Here is a 16,218-nt window from a genome sequence, read left to right on the forward strand (position 1 = left end):
AGGAACATGACTATATACCTTGTGGATCTGTATATAACTTGCCATTTCCATCCACGTTTGCTTCAGATACTACAGTGCTGCCCATGGGCTATCTAGTGCTGCCCACTAGTTATCTCATGTTTTGATGTGGGAGTTGCTTACCTATACCTGGAATTATCTATATCACTAGTCTGTTACAATGCTTAGAATCTCCACTATTACCGTCATCTTTCCAGGTACTGTCTCCAGAAGATTCCTGTATAATTTTGTTCTATTATATGGCAAAGGCAATTCTATAGTCCCTTCACTGCCATCAATCTATCAGTATGGCTTCAATTACAAGTTTTCAAGTAGCTTGCCTATCTTCCGCGAGTATTATGAGAGGAAGGTGGTTTTAATGGGATTATGGAATCAGAAGAAGTGAGAAATGATGGATATACTTGGATCTGGGGAAGGAGGAGGTAGTTTCAGTGGGCTCTCAGGGGGATGAAGGAGTAGTGTGAAACCACTGGAGGCAGAGAAAAACTGTGCATTGGGGAGCATTGGAAAAAAATGGCTGGGTGATGTTTTAGAAGGCACTCCGCAATTTATCCTGGAGCCTATCCTGCTATTGGACTTTAAGAATAGACCTTAAAATGGGTTTTTTTACTATTCCATCTCCTTAGTTTTCCTTGGCTTTTAAAAAGAATGTAGGCAGTACATTCTAAAATGAATGTCAGGGGAGCGTTTTTAAAGGAGCAACGCAAATGCAGTTGTGTTTGCTCACTTGTCTGTCAACGTCACCCTTCTGTTTCGACACCCAGCTTGGCATCAGCCGTGTGCACTGTACGTGCAGACATCTTCAGCCCTGACAGCACTTGCTCTTTGTGGCTATCACCTCTTTGACCATACTGCTGTGCAGATGCTGCCGTCAATGACTTGGATGCAAAGCAGTGATATTTACATTGATATGGTTAAGTTAACTTTGTGGTGGTGAAAGCCTCAGTTTTTAATTTCCTGGCTGGTATTTGCAATGTGGAATTGCAACACTGCATTTACGTGCATTTTTGCTTTGAAATGTTCTGTGGTGTTGCAACATTTGAGAAATTCCCAGAGATCCTTAATCTTCCTACAAACACTGGTTTGTAAGATGAGGGCCAAGTCACTATCTCAAAGTAATATCCTGTGCCCCTGCTGCATAATTCTGGTTTTCGTTTGTATATCTTTAGGCTGTCCCTGTGCTGTCTCTTAGTTCATTTCACTCTGGAGGATGCCAATAAAAGAATGAAGAAAAAAGATTTGTTTTAAATATTCTAGTTTCTTCTTTTAAGAGCAATTAAAGTTAAAGCTACTTTCCCTATTGTTTTCCATGAAGTTGCATTTAAAATATTTTATTAATGCAAAGACATGCATTCAAGACTAAGGACCAGTGAAGAGTAGCCATGGCAACCAGGAAGCCATTCAGGAGGTAAAAGAAAATTTAGTGAAGAGTAAGTGTTTTAATCTTTAACTTTAATCCCTTTACTTCCTATTCTCAAAATGAAATATAAATCAGGCACCATGGAGCGCCACAATTTTTCTCTGAAAAGGATGTTGGCAAAAGAGGATTAGTAACGGACAGACGTATTTAAAGAATTTAATCACACAATTTGTTGTAAAACTTTTGAGACCACAAGTGACCAGTTCCTTTGAGTGGTGTCAGTGAGAATCTACAAAACATACTTTGAAACTGATTAGAGAGTTGGCGCAGGGGGACACCCCTGTTTGCTGTTATTGTTACATCATTTCAGCCTGTGGTAATGACATGAGAAACCAATGAATTTGCTTGGTCCCCCCAGTGGGGTGGTAGAAGACTGGTGGGGGGAGTGTCTTATTGGTAGAATAGAGAGATTCTTTTGATCTTCAAAATACTAGGGAAAAATTGAGTCACCTGTATTTCGCATGCTACCTTTCCTTGAAGTTTGATTACTATGGGAGTTTCACAAAGATGTGTGCTTTCCATTGTCAACAGACGCTTGGGTTTCTGCTAAAAAGCACAGACTTTGCTTTCTGTGGACAATAAAACAGAATTCTCAGAAGGGTAAATTATTATTTCTTAGTGTCTATTTTTTGTTTGTAAGATTTGCTTTTACCTGGAGCCCTGCTGACTTCTTAATTTCTATTTAAAAATAAAATATCTATATTTTCCCCTTAAAGTCAGACCTAAAATATCTCCCCTACACTGGCTTTAAATGTTGATTGACTCTGCAGCACATCTGTTTTCCCTTGTTCTACTTTGAAGGATTATGGGGATAAAAGGGCATACGTCTTTTGATGACGCTTTTCCTTTCCTCAGTGTATGTGTTGTGTGTGTGTGTGTGTGTGTGTGTGTGTGTGTATACATGTATATATATGTACATACGTATTTCTAGTGGGCTGAAAGTTACCAGTGCACAGGGCTCTTTACAGAGATATGAAGTAGCTACAACTTGTACTAGCTCCTTGCATTGTCAGAATGTGAAATAAAACTTCCAATAATATCTTCCCAAGGGGGTGCTAATAATAATGACAGACAAGCAACATGAGGACTAGAGCATTTGAGAGTGGAGTTAGACACCGCAGACCACTAAGCCTGGAGTTCCTTGTGGACCTTGAGAACAAAAGCATACATTCTAAGTCTTGTAGATGGCAGAACATCTGGGGAAGAAAAATAGCATCATGTTCTCCAGCTAAGAGGACAACATGCAATACCGACAACACCTGTTTCTGCTTCCTCAACTTGACCTAGTCACATTTCTCCCCATACTGTTAGAACCAGCAAGGCTAGCGTAGTCTTGGACAGTTTCTGAGATGTAATGTACACACACTGTGCTGGCAGCCATCATTATCTTTCCATGCTGTCTTTGGAGTTTTGACTTTCTAGTCTGGATTTCTAGGGTGTGGTAAATTTTTTGGAGAGGGGATTGGAGTTCACTGCAGGGGGTGGATAAGAAGAAAGACCAAGTAATGTCAGTGTCCAAAGGAGGAATAAGTAGCTTCTAAACATGAAAATAACTTTGGCAGAAGCTGCAAAGACCATAGGAAGTCTCTAGAGGAGTCCAATCTCAGGCTTTACTCTAAAGAACTTCTCTGAACCAGGCCTCCTTTGCCATGACCAAAGAGAAGAGCTTCATTCCACCGAAGTGTTAGAAGTTCATGAGATTCATGCATCATTCTAAGATATACAGTCCTCAGGCGAGAGCGGGAGAATTACCTCCAGTAAAATTCTTCTATGCCTTGATGAAAATAATACCATGGGCAAGCTCTTATTTTGGTTGGCATTACCTCAGGGGTGAAGAGATCCTGGAACTGCTAAAAGCTGAATGTGGGGCAGTGATCAGGGAGACCAGGGCCACGACTGGTCACTTACTCAACCAGCGTCTAGAAGGTGGAGGGTCTTGTCTGTGTATGTTGTCAAAAAGGAGGCTAGAGTGTGTCATTATAGGTTCACTCAACTTGAAATTTCCATGTTCTGCTTCTCAACTTTATGCTGGACCTTGAATCTTTAACAGAGGGTAGAAAGTTGGATTTGTTCCCAGCCCTTCCAGGTGAATCAGAGATGGGAAGTACAAAAGTAATGAATGAGCATTTCCTATTGGAAAGATTGCTCATTTATACTTTCCAATAAGTAATATATAAATGTGAATACTGTTACCTAGTGAAATCTAGTGTGAACGGGGACTGAGTATTATAAGAAATTAAACTTTCCAAGTATCTTAAAAAGAAAAAAAAAAACTTCTGTTAAGATTTCACTTGTCTAGTTCCTGTTTTATTCTTAGTTGATAATTTCAGCATGCTACCTCATTCTTTTTTTTTTTTTTCCCTTTGCATTGCAATGAAGACATGATTTTATCCATCTTTAGGGGCTGCCCTAAAGAATTAATAAATCCTTAGCAGCTATTGATTTCTTTGTTATTCATTCCTTTATTTGCTCACACATTTCCCCAAATACTTATAGAGTACCTTTCGTGTGAAAAGAAACACTGTTTTAGCTTACATGATTAAACAGACATGGTTTCTGTTTACAAGGAGACTTCTTATCTTCTGTGACACAAACACACGTATATAATGTATAAATAAGTATTACAGAATGTAGAAAACCACAGTACTATCAGAGTGATACGTAGAAATCGCTGTTGGAATGTCTAAAAAGGAAGAAATTATTTTGGAATGAAGAGATGCGAGACGACTTCGAGGAAGCAGTGACATTGAATTGGACCTTGAAGAATATGCAGGAGATATTGTAGATATGCGGAGTCTGAAGACAAGGGGCCTCCAGATGAGGGAAGCTTGCGGCCAGAAGTATGGCATGAGACATGAATGTGAATGAACACCAGGTATAGAGGAGGATGCGTTGGCTCTGTGTGACATCGGCAAAGGACATGAAAGCACACTGCTAGGGGAGAGCCTACCTTAAAGCCTGTGAGTTTGGGCCGTGAGCAGTGCTTGGTGGAGAGTCTCTGAAGGGATTTGAAGCAGGGCTGCCGTTGTCAGCAGTGTACTTGGGGGAAATTAAACTGACTGCTGGGTAGAGGAAGGATGAGAGAAGAGAAAGCAAGTGCTCTCCTTTGAAATGGCAGCCTTCAACTTTCAGAAGTAGGCATTTAAAAATTGTCCAAACACTAATCTACGTGAAAAATCAGCCTTAAATCTTTTTCAGACAATCTGTTTTAGTTAAATGAAAGGAAGGAAAAATAACTTCTGCAGTTAGTCTCTCCCCACACTTACTAAACTGTAGCATATGAAGGGCTGTAGTCAGAAATCAATTCAAAGGAAGACAATAAGAAGCTGGTAAGATGGACGGGGGACATAATTACTAGATAGCTGGCTGCTTTAATTAAACCTTGAGAATACTTGAATAGAAAGAAAAATGCCACACTTGACTGCATGGGATGGAATGTGTGTGGTCACATTGGGACAATGAGCTGGTGTCAGGAGGAATTTATGAAGCTGTGATAGAAGCAAACCTTTAGTCTTCCTTTGAGTCTCTACAGCCTTATAACCAGGCCTCAAAGGGTAAAGGAGGATGTCTTTCCTGGTTGTGTGAAATTCCATGTTAATATTTCTGTGTTTGTCTAAAAAAGAATCTACCCTTCAATTTAATGTTCTGCTTTTTAGATGTGCCTCCAAATGCAGTTTGAATCTACCTTGACTATGTTCATTTGTGTATCATTTTCCAGTGAGAAAAAAAGCAAGATTCTTGGTGTGAATTTTAGAATAGTATTGACTTAGGAGGAAAATGATGTTTTTACAAATGTAAACAATGCAGAAAATCCAACCTGCATGCCTTTCTGATTTCAACATACTTTTAACTTTAATTCTCCAACTCTATTTAGGATAGCTAGATAGTTGTACAGATTTTGGTAAATAGGACATCTATATAAGTATTAAAATCCTCCAAAGTATTCTGAAAATGTTTTGTTGTTGGTTTTGATTTCTAATATGATTGGATTTGAAAAAATCCAACTAGAAAATTGAGTAAAAGCTAGCTACAGTCTTCTGAGATAGAATAATTTGAGTGATATTCATTTTGCAAAAACTATGCTAATGTCTTCATTAAGGCACTGTTTGACTCCAGACTCAGTTTATGTGGCTAAGCAATAACAAGTATCAGTCCTAACAATTATAATAGTTTTTCTTCTTGAGCAAAAAAAGATTAACATTGTACTACACTAATCACTTTCTGTTGATCACCTTTTGTAATCCTATAGTAACCCCATATTGTTGGTGTTATCACCACCATTCTACAGAGGATAGTTCGGAAGCCTTTCAAGGTTAAATATCTTGCCAAAGGCGATGTGTTAGTAGGTAGCAGAGATGAAGTTTGAACTTTTATATACTTGACACCAAAGTCTCCATTCTTTTTCCATTGTCATATTGCCATGTTATTGTATGATAATAATAAAGAGAAAAATATCTAAAGATGGGTGGGAAAAAAAAGAAAATAAAGGTACATGTAATAGTGTGCTATAAATGTTTCCACACTGGGTATTAATGGGAAAAAAATAAGAATAGAAATAGTAGTTAGCATGTGTTAAACATTGACTATATAACGTTATTGGTGAACTAGCTTATTATCTCATGTTATCTGTTATCCCCAACAACAACCTTGTAGATTACCCACATTGTACAGAGAAAACTGAGCTAAAGAGATTTGTTTAACTACTTAATAGTTGTCTAACATTTCATAAGTAAGGGTACCCAAGCTCAAATCCAGGTAATTTTGGGTCCAGAGACCATACTCTTATTTTTCATGACCCATATCATAAACTATTATTTAAGTGACTGTTAATGGCTTAGAGAGCTGTTAATGTCTGTTAATGTCAATAGAGTATGGGCTGTTTTCCAGAGATAACTCACTCTTGGATGGAAATTTAGAACCATCATTTAACATCATCTTTGATGCCAGAGAATATTTTCATTAAGTTTGTAAATGGCCCTGAAATGGGGAATATGGTAGCCAGCTGAGTGATAGAATCAAATGAAATACAGCCAAGAGCTTCCGTACCACCAAATGGCAATGGAGCTTTAAAAAGCTAGCTTCTGAATATAAAGAGCCATCAGAAATAAAGAGCATCACATATGAAAAAAGGTCTAAGAATTTTACCCAATGGCAAGTTTTATTTGAGCTGCACTATAAGCTCTGCAAGGACAGGGAGCTAGGTTATCTTGGACATGACTTTATAGTCCCTTTCTAGGCCTAGTATAGTTTGGGGAGCACAGTAAGGAATTAAGTAAATGGAATGAATGAATGAGTGACTAATACAACGTGGATTTTAAGAAACGATTCTTTAGGTTGAATTGATAGAAGTGGAATATTTAGAACAAGGGATGTGTTTGTTCTATTATACTCTCTCCTGGTCAAACAGCTAGTTCACTGTATTAGTATTGGGATAGCATTTGCACATTTAGCTATCCAGTGAATTCCAGTGTTAAGAGAAATTAGTGTGGTGAATGTAAGAATATGCTACATGAAAAAGCAGGGACTGACGTTTTAGATGACTTCTGCGTACCAAGCAGGGTTTCAAGAACTTTCTAAATATTATCTAATTTATTTCATAAAGCAACCAAGATAGCTCAGTGATATCATCTTCATTTTACAGAAGGGAAACTACACTATGACAAGTGAATGTATCTGCCTTGGATCACTTAGTAGTTGAACCACAATTTGTCAGACTAAGAGACTGAAGCTCCTCCTACTTAACATTACTCTTATCTATATTAAAAACTAAAGATATTCAACCTGGAGGAAAAAAAAAAAACAACTGCTAAGGAAGGACTGACAAAGGAACTAAATTACAGCCACTTTTAGGGCTGAAATTCTGTGATACTGCAGCATTTTGAGGATTCTCATATATTAAAAGAAATATAAAGTAGACCATAAACAGAATTATTCTGTGTGGTCTGAGGGAAGAGGGGAAAAATAGATTCCAGTGAGTGGAAATTATGGGAGGCAGATTACAGATCAACTTGAGGCAGACCTTCCTAATGACTAGACCTATTTAACAGTGGACCTCAATGAGTTGGAAGGAAGTGAGTTCCCTGTCATTGAAGGGATTTAAGCAAAGGCTGAACTGCCACCATGATATGCAGTAAGTTGGCAGTTTGAGATCCAACGAGTCCATCCTAAAGGAGATCAGTCTTGGGTGTTTATTGGAAGGACTGATGTTGAAGCTGAAACCCAATACTTTGGCCACCTCATGCGAAGAGTTGACTCATTGGAAAAGACCCTGATGCTGGGAAGGATTGGGGGCAGGAGGAGAGGGAGACGACAGAGGATGAGATGGCTAGATGGCATGACCAACTCGATGGACATGAGTCTGGGTAAACTCTGGGAGTTGGTGATGGACAGGGAGGCCTGGCATGCTGCGATTCATGGGATCGCAAAGAGTCGGACACGACTGAGCGACTGAACTGAACTGAAAATTAGGTTAAAATAAAGTTTGCTTCCTCAGTTGCACTAGCTACATTTCAAGTGTTTTTTAATCACATGTGACTAGTGCCTACAAACTAGTACTCTACAGAACTTTTCTATCATCCAAGAAAGCTCCTTTGAACAGCATTGTTATAGCCCTAATGCATAGCATTAGTTCTTCTTACTCTGAAATTGTTTCATCAATCACCGTTTTTTACTAGATAGCCAGTACTTATGTTATATCTATACAGGAATTTATTTTTCACGTCTCTTATTGAGACATATACCCTGGTATTTGTATCTATTCAGATATTTTGGCATGTTCATTAAGGCAAAACTTTTGGCCTCTCGAGTCAATGCTAACTCAATAGGTACTTCCTATTATAGAAATGCGGAGAAGGCAATGGCACCCCACTCCAGTACTCTTGCCTGGAAAATCCCATGGATGGAGGAGCCTGGTAGGCTACAGTCCATGGGGTCGCTAAGGGTCAGACACGACTGAGCGACTTCACTTTCACTTTTCACTTTCATGCTTTGGAGAAGGAAATGGCAACCCACTCCAGTGTTTTTGCCTGGAGAATCCCAGGGACGGCGGAGCCTGGTGGGCTGCCGTCTATGGGGTCGCACAGAGTCGGACATGACTAAAGCGACTTAGCAGCAGCAGCAGCAGCATTATAGAAATGCAGGGTGTCCAACTGGATGTATCTCTTGTTCATGAAGAAGTTTCTCCCAATACTATTTTTCTAAGTCTGCACTCTCATTTCTATTCTTCTTTGCAAATTGGTCATTCCCAAAGGAAATTAGTTTGATAGTGGATTGTTGGAGATTAATTACCTATGATATGCCAAAGCCACTTCATAAATGTCAGGGCTGAGGAATCCCCTAAAGAGAGAATTTTTCAATTCAACTGGAAATTAATTGTAATTAATATAATAGGTTAATTTGTTGTAATTATTTTTAAGCCTTTGGCAATGAGTTAATTCCCCAGGATCCACATTGCTCAAAGTGTCATAGAGAATGCTTGATGAGAATGTTCTGGTACTAAACCTTAACCCTCTGAAAAAAAATCCTGTTTGTTTTTTCTTCTGGCTGAGTTTCTTCAGAAACATAATGTGGTGGCATTTGATTTCTGGAGAACAAAGGAATCCCTGCAAGATGTTGCATAAAGATGCACAGCCCAGATAGAGGATGCTCATTGGAGAAACGGAAAACAAAAGGCCTTTGACTGTACCTCTTTCTCTTTGGAAGTATGTCTTGCTTCAGACTAACAGAATGCCTTTGCTCTTGGAATAAAATGTAATGGAACCAAAAATTGAAGAATCTGGGCCTTTTTCCCTTTCCTAATTATTTCCACTTGACTCACTTAATCTTGGACGATTATTCAATCATATCTGAAATGAGAAAATGATGGGAGTAGAATTTCCGTCTCTTGTTTCAAGAGCTTATAAACATTAACAGAATAGTCTTGAACAAAAAACAAATACAAATCACAATTGACGGTACCTTGTTTTTAGCTATTAGGAAAAATCCCTGCATTGTTAGGGGAGCAGCTCAAGTTACCAAATGCGGGAACCTTGTCAAGATTTGATGCGTGATTTCATTATTAACGTTGAAAAACTATCATTTAGAACAAATATTTCATAATGGGAGATTGTATGCAAGCTAAGGAGCCAGTCTGTTTACTTGCACCTGGATAGGCCCAGAAATTAAGCCTTAAAATGGGTCATTAATGATCATGATATTAACACTCAAAGATTCACGGGTTGGTTTCTGAGACTCAGAGATGTCTCTTTTCTTCCTAGTATGTCCGTGAACCTTACTGCAGGTTTACGAAGAGAACGTGTGAAAGAGTGAAAGTATTAGTCATGCAGTCGTGTCCTACTCTTTGAGACTGTAGCTCACCAGGCTCCTCTCTCCATGGGACTGAACCTGGGTCTCCTGCACTGCAGGCAGATTCTTTACCATCTGAGCTACCAGGGAAGCCCCCTATGAAGAGAAGGACACGTGTAATCCTAATAGGTTGCTGAGAGCTAGATCAGGACTGAGTATGAAATAAAACTCCTGATAGCTGATACTATCTGAAATGAAAGCCAACTGCCAAGATAAGGAATTTGCCTGTTACCATAGGGAATCAAACAGAGTCTGAGAGCCATCTACTGGGGTTGCTATAGGACAGTAGTACCTAAGATAGAGATTTGGCCCTAGTGATGTCTGAGGCTCTTTTGAATGCTAATTATTCTTGTAAATTTGGGTTTTGTTTTTAATTTAGACTCCACAATTATGCTTTCAGTAACACCCATAATGGCCCAGGGGCTTCCCAGGTGGCGCAGTGGTAAAGAATCCACCTGCCAATGCAGGAGACGCTAGAGATGTGGGTTCAATCCCTGGGTCAGGAAGATCCCTTGAAGAAGGAAATGGCAACCCACTCCAGTATTCTTACCTGGAAATTTTCATGGACACAGGAGCCTGGTGGGCTACAGTCCATGGAGTTGCAAAGAGTTGGACATGACTGAGCACACAGGAGGAGATAATAGCCCAGAACACCCCACTCTCATTAAACATATAGTTACTATAATATACCAGTGTGTGAGCAGAGCAGGAACTGAAGAAAAGGAAAAAGTATGTGTGTGTGAGCATCTATGAGTGCTGCTGACTGGCTCTCTGAATTCCTAAGACAAATAAAAAGGATTTGTGGGTATTTACTAAGTTGGGTGCTCCCAGAAGCAGACTGTGAGCCAAAGATCCAGGTGCCTGTGAGTTGTTAAAAGAACTGCTCCCAGGAGAATACAGGAGAGGAATGAAGGAAGGGGCTAAAGCTATAAACATGGATGACCCTAATGGGAGCTCTGCAGCATAATTTACACTTCAGAGGTTGTCCCACTTCGGCGCTAAGAAGCACTGGTTGGTCATGCATTTGTGTGTTGGTGGGGGGAGGGGTGTCTGGTAGCTGTAAAGTATGCAGAAGCTGGGCGATGGGCACAGTAAAGCTAGAAGACAGGGCAGTTCAGAGCTGATCCAAGGGATTAGAAGGGATCTGGACAGAGCAGCGGCAGCCTTTCCCATATAGTAACTATGATCTGTATCTTCTGTGGCTTCCCAGGTGATGCTAGTGGTAAAGAACCCACCTGCCAATGCAGGAGAAAAAGAGACATGGGTTCAATCCCTGGGTTGGGATGATCCCTTGGAGGAGGACATAGCAACCCATTCCAGTATTCTTGCCTGGAGAATCTCATGGACAGAGGAACCTGGCAGTCTACTGTTCATAGGGTCGCACAGAGTCAGATACAACTGAAGCAACTTAACACACACATATTTGCTGTATCTTTTAAAATTCTCCTTCAGGAGAGGTAATTAAGACATGATCAATTGTGTTTTTAAACACATCCACACACCACTAGAGATTGTAATGTCCTTTAGATCAATTATTGTGTCTCATTCTTACAAATCCAGTTGGCACTGAATGATTTACCCAGATGCTGATCCACCCTGCCAGGTGCCACGGGATTTTGAAAGTTAGAAAGACAGTCAGCTAACCAGGTCCTTGTGGACTTCATAATAGTGCAGACTAAACTTATAACAAGAAACAAAGCCTTAAACATATATCCAGTCACAGGGTTGTAGAGAGCAGACTCTGCAGCTCTCCATATACGATGGGAGGCCCTGTGTGGGCTGACCTGGTCAGAGGGGGCTTCATTCAGGAGGGAGCCATAAATTGGGTCTTGGAGAAATTCTACTGGGAGGAGGGAAGCCATTCCAGGCAAGAGGAATGAACAGCATAATAAATGGGATGTTTGCAGACAGCAAGACAGTGCTCTTGAGAGGAGCAAAGGGTTTTGTCAAGGCCTTGTGGAAATACCTATCTTTGGTATGTGGTGTAATCACATCACAGAAACTCTTCTTGTCTTTGCCTTTTGGGACTGGTGTCCCAAACGAAAGGAGGGAATATTTGTTTCTTGTATGTAACAAACAGTAAAGGCTCCATATAGGGCATGTCGTTGCTGTCCTGTATGGGCAAGTATTAAACTGGATTAAACATTTTTAACCCTTTTTATCCTCATGACAGTATAAAAATCCAGATTGTTTTCAAGATATGAACTTCATGTAACCATTTATTATTATGAGATCTGAAGGGAAACATAATAAGAAATGGTTACATGAGGTTCATGTTGTTGTTTTTCAGTTGCTAAATCACATCCGAGTCTTTGCGACTCTATAGACAGCAGCATGCCAGGCTTCCCTGTTCTTCACTATCTCCTGGAGCTTGCTCAAACTCATATCCATCGAGTTGGTGATACCATCCAACCAACTCATCCTCTGTCACTCCCTTCTCCTCCTGGCCTCAATCTTTTTCCAACGAGTTGGCTCTTTCCATCATGTGGCCAAAGTATTGGAGCTTCAGCTTCAGCATCAGTCAGTCTTTCCAATGAATATTCAGGGTTGATTTCCTTTAGGATTAACTGGTTTGATCTCATTGCAGTCCAAGGGACTCTCAAGAGTCTTCTCCAGCACCACAATTCAAAAGCATCAATTCTTCAGGTCCAACTCTCACATCCATACATGACTAATGGAAAAACCATAGCTTTGAATATATGGACCTTGGTTGGCAAAGTCATGTCTCTGCTTTTTAATATGCTGTCCAGGTCTGTCATGGTTTTTCTTCCAAGGAGCAAGCATCTTTTAATTTCATGGCTGCAGTCACCATTCACAATGATTTTGGAGCCCAAGAAAATAAAATGAGATTCATGTCATAAAGTCAATTTGGTTTTTATAATCCCTTATTTCTGCAATTCATTTTCTCTTCTCATGACCAGAAAAGTCTCATCTCTTCTAATCAGCATTTTCTTAGAGAATCTTCTTATCAGGATTCTTAGTGGTTGCAAAAGTGTGGTTCCCAGACAACAACATCATCATGACCTGGGAACTTCACAGAAATGAACTGCAAACCCACTGAATCATCAGTTCTGCACTGGAGCGTGCAGGTGATTCTGATGTGTGTCCAGGTTTGAGATTCACAGTTAGAGACCATCCCCCATTGAAAAAGTTTCCTCTATCTTTTTTATATACTTAAGAGCTAAGAAGATACTGCTTTATATAAATAATTAGATTTCTCACTCCAAATATAAAACCATAATATTGATATATGGAAAGATAGCTCTCCTGAGAGACTCTTCTGTGTGCCTCCTGCCTCACCCATTTGATGATTCCTGGGTAGAGAATGTTTAAGAACCTTAAATGATCTGGAAGTCTTTTTCTTTGTCTAATAATCTGGGAGAGAGAGAGAAGGATATTAAACTTACCTACTGTTACTGCATTTCTATGCATATGGCCCTGCTTTGGAAATTTTGCATAACATCTTCAAGGACCTTAAGAAAAAAAAAGAAAAAGTCCTTGAGGCTTGTTCAATTTAAGAAGCACTTTGTAGAACCATGTCTAATCCCAGAGAAAACCAAATTAACTCTCACCGCAAAGTTGTATGGAATCACACTCTTGGAAAACGTGAATACTTGTTGTAGCTAAGGAAGAATTGCCTGCCTTTAACTCCAGAAGTAACCGTGGCCGTGAAATTCCTTGGAAAGACCTCATCAATACTCATGTCTGTAAAACCCTAGAGTAGTTGATAATAGAAAGCAGAGAGACGTTCATGTCTACTCTTAGTAGAACATGTGGGCCCCAGATCACATTTTAACAATGAAAAGATAAATTAAAAGTGATCACCAGAACTCATTCTAAGGCTTGATTTTTTTCCAGTTTTTCTTATGTGGCATGTGTTAGGTTAGTACCAAAATATCAAACATACCTTCCAAAGGCCCTGAGAGGGTTAGGCATTAACTCAGATAATCTTGGGCAGACATTCCAATGTAGCAAAGCTAAGGAGATTATAATTGTCTTGTTCACTACATGTGTTAAACGCTGCTTCCCTAAACTTAGGGTCACTGTGCCATTTTCATATTCTTGGACTAAGAGCTGGACATGTGTTTGTCTCTTCATAAAGCTTTTTCAGTTCCAAGAAATACTGTTCTCTAAATAGTAACTTATTGATGTTTTGTATCTGTGTGTATGTTTTTCTTTCTGATCAGAGTCATTGCGCTGGCAACAACCAGCTCGCCACATGGGAAAGCCCGTTAGTAGTATTTGTCAGTTTCCATAGTGTAAATGCTATCATCATGACCAATTTCAGGCTATCAATATGACATCATTGTAAGTTTGAGAAAAGTAGACACAATTGGCATTCTTAGATTGTTGCAAGCCAGCTCCAGCACATCACTGGAATATTTGGAAAGCTGAGGAAAGAATAAAAAGAAAACAGAGGAAATAAATTCATGATACTGCTGCTGAGGACAAAAAATGATTTTTAATATTGAATTATATTTCCTTACAGTATTTTAGCTTGTTTTAATGTAATTTTTATCACTTTGTATACATGATTTTATTTTGCCTTTATATTCATGAATATCATCCTAATGGTTGCATAATATTCCATCAAATTGATGTAGCATCATTTATCAGCTGTAATTAGGGCTTCCGTGGTGGCTTCAAAGGTAAAGAATTAGGGCTTCCCTGGGGGCTTAGGAGGTCTCCTGCATTGCAGGAGACCCAGATTTGATTCCTGAGTTGGGAAGATCCCCTGGAGAAGGGAATGGCTACCCACCTCAGTATTCTTGCCTGAAGAATTCCATAGACAGAGGAGCTTGTCAGGCTACATCCATGGACTTGCAAAGAGTTGGATATGACTGAGTGACTGACACTTTCACTTTCTTAGACATTTAAGTAATATTTCCTAATTTTTAATATTGCTAAAAGTAATGCAGGGTATCACTAGAGTGGTGAATATAAAGAATATAAATCTTCCTTCACTTTTCTGGCTATTTCCTTAAGAAATTCTAAGAGCAAACAATTTCAATTATGGGTCTTAAAAATATATTCCTCCAAATCACGTGGAAAGTTTGTAACAATGTACACTCCAACCAACAGTGTTTTAGGATGCTTCTCTCACTCTACCTTCACTACAACTACCTCTTTTGTAAAGTTTTGATAATTTGATAAGTTTTTTAAAAGTTATAGCATTGCATTTATTTCTTTGCAATTGTGCTAAATATTTTTTATGTTTATTCTCATTTCTGTTCTCCCTTTTAAAAATTTTTGTTCATGTGAAGTGCTGCACGGTGAATTGGTCCCTTCCCAGGAGATTCTGCTGTCTACCTCCTCCCTCACTCGTTTGTTAATTTCTAGACGGGGAGTGTTTAGCAGCTTTAAATGATCTGGAAGGCCCTCGTCTGAGAGGAAGAAAGAGAGGGACACTAAACTTGTTCCCTCTTTCCCCCACTTACACCTCAGCTTTTTCTTGTTTCTCTGCTCCAGGCCCAAGACTCCCTCCGCTCCTGCCTTACCATTCGTCACATAATCCAGACACACCACAGGGCAAGCAAATTCTTCCTCCATATGTCTGCAGGGCTCATCCCTCACTTCTCCCAAGGCTTTTTGCCAGTGCCATCTCCAACAGACTTTCTCTGATCCCCCATCTCAGGTTGCTATCCCTTGTCTCTAACTCATTGTATTTCTTCTCTGTATCACTCTTCTCTATAGCATTTATCACTATCTGCTGTGGTATATATTTTATTTGTTCATCATCTGCTTCCCCTCTAGAGTGTAAGTTCCATAAGACAGTATCTCTAGAGCCTAGAGAGTGTCTAATGCTCATTAAATAATTGTTGAATGAGTAAGTATACTCAAGTCCTATATCTAAAGGGTTAGTTTTATCTTGAAGAAGGCAAAATCAATTTGTATGTTCTCTTTAAACAGAGAACATATATGTTTAAAGAGAACAGAAGATGATAACTGTTTGTAATATCTGTAACAAATACATGTCTAGATTTTTAAAGATATTATGTTTTTAGACAAACAGAAGGTTGGTATTTTTATATAACTAAATCTTCCATTGTGATTTTTTTTCCATTCAGATTACACTTACAAAATTCTTTTTTATATATAAATCACATAACTTTGTATCTTTATTTTATTCTGATATTTTTATGGCTCTTTAATATATAAAGAATTTATTGTGTTATTGTGATAAAATGAAGTTTAATTTTTTTATGTACCTTACTGTTGGGATAGTTTATTGCTTGTAATGACGTTGGTTTTTCTTGTTATCATGTTCCAAAAAATCTATAGGTGTCAAATCTCAATGGACATTCTTAATTATCTCAAAGATATTTTCATCTTATTTTATCTCTGTATTTTAAAAACACTTTACAATGTGGACTAAATATACTTGAGTTTGTTTTTGATATCACTACAAGTTCTGATTAGATGCAGAGCAAATCAAA

The 16,218-nt window shown here is 39.0% G+C and overlaps 1 protein-coding gene across 27 annotated transcripts in view; it reads left to right on the plus strand.

Annotated features, from left to right (window-relative positions):
- GLIS3 (GLIS family zinc finger 3) overlaps positions 1–16,218 on the plus strand; it is a 674,355-nt gene that overhangs the window by 581,069 nt on the left and 77,068 nt on the right. The gene's annotated exons all lie outside the window — the stretch shown is intronic.

This window comes from Giraffa tippelskirchi, chromosome 1 (assembly GCF_054371585.1).
Source record: "Giraffa tippelskirchi isolate mGirTip1 chromosome 1, T2T-mGirTip1v1.2.pri, whole genome shotgun sequence".
NCBI classification, from domain to species: domain Eukaryota; kingdom Metazoa; phylum Chordata; class Mammalia; order Artiodactyla; family Giraffidae; genus Giraffa; species Giraffa tippelskirchi.